This window comes from Nematolebias whitei, chromosome 2 (genome assembly GCF_014905685.2).
Source record: "Nematolebias whitei isolate Nwh7 chromosome 2, NemWhi1, whole genome shotgun sequence".
In the NCBI taxonomy this organism is placed as follows: Eukaryota; Metazoa; Chordata; class Actinopteri; order Cyprinodontiformes; family Rivulidae; genus Nematolebias; species Nematolebias whitei.
Window position 1 is genome coordinate 620927 of NC_056499.1, and position 1566 is coordinate 622492.

General features: G+C 42.5%; 1 protein-coding gene across 1 annotated transcript in view; it reads right to left on the minus strand.

The window, feature by feature from the left end:
* Positions 1-1566, minus strand: part of kif18a (kinesin family member 18A) — a 170484-nt gene that overhangs the window by 67567 nt on the left and 101351 nt on the right. The window lies entirely within an intron of this gene.

Here is a 1566-nt window from a genome sequence, read left to right on the forward strand (position 1 = left end):
AAAACTGTAGTATGAGTTTTTATAACTGCTTATTGTTGTTGCTGTTGTCCATTGTTGTCATCTTTCTTTGTTGAAATCAGGTCTCTCTTGTAAATGAGTCCTCGAGGCTCAATGGGATTTACCTGTCTAAATAAAGGTTGATTGATAATATAACAGATCAAACATTTAATCTGAGTAAATGTAACATTTTCAAGGAAAAATATGTTGATTAAAATTTCAGAGTGTCAACAAATCCCAAAAAAAGTTGGGACAAGTAGCAATAAGTGGCTGGAAAAAGGAAATTGAGCATATAACGGACAGCTGGAAGACCAATTAACACTAATTAGGTCAATTGACAACATGATTGGTATAAAAAGAGCTTCTCAGAGTGTCAGTGTCTCTCAGAAGCCAAGATGGTAAGAGGATCACCAATTCCACCATTGTTGCACAGAAAGACAGTGCAGCAATACCAGAATGGTGTTACCCAGCGTAAAATAAAAAAGACTTTTAAGTTATCATCATCAACCGTGCATAACATCATCAAAAGATTCAGAGAATCTGGAACAATCGCTGTGCGTAAGGGTCAAGGCCGTAAAACTCTACTGGATGCTCGTGATCTCCGGGCCCTTAAACGTCACTGCACCTCAAACAGGAATGCCACTGTCAAGGAAATAACAGAATGGGCTCAGGAATACTTCCAGAAAGCATTGTCAGTGAACACAATCCACCGTGCCATCCGCCGTTGCCAGCTGAAACTCTACAGTGCAAAGAGGAAGCCATTTCTAAGCAAGCTCCACAAGCTCAGACGTTTGCACTGGGCCAGGGGTCATTTAAAATGGAGTGTGGCAAAATGGAAGACTGTTCTGTGGTCAGATGAGTCACGATTTGAAGTTCTTTATGGAACACTGGGACGCCATGTCATCCGGACCAGAGAGGACAAGGATAGCCCAAGTCGTTATCAACGCTCCGTTCAGAAGCCTGCATCACTGATGGTCTGGGGTTGCATGAGCGCTTGTGGCATTTGCAGTTTGCATGTCTGGAAAGGCACCATTAATGCAGAGAACTATGTTCAGGTTCTAGAACAACATATGCTCCCATCTAGACGTCATCTCTTTCAGGGAAGACCCTGCATTTTTCAACACGATAATGCCAGACCACATTCTGCAGCAATCACAACATCATGGCTATGTAGGAGAAGGATCCGGGTACTGAAATGGCCAGCCTGCAGTCCAGATCTTTCACCTAGAGAGAACATTTGGCGCATCATAAAGAGGAAGGTGCCACAAAGAAGGCCCAAGACGATTGAACAGTTAGAGGCCTGTATTAGACATGAATGGGAGAGCATTCCTATTTCTAAACTGGAGAAACTGGTCTCCTCTGTCCCCAGACGTCTGTTGAGTGTTGTAAGTAGAAGGGGGGATGCCACACAGTGGGAAAAATGGACTTGTCCCAACTTTTTTGGGATTTGTTGACGCCATGAAATTTGGAAACAACAGATTTTTCACTTAAAATGAAACATTCTCTCAGTTTAAACTCCTGGTCTGTGATTTGTGTTCTATTCTGAATAAAATATTAGATGTTGGCACC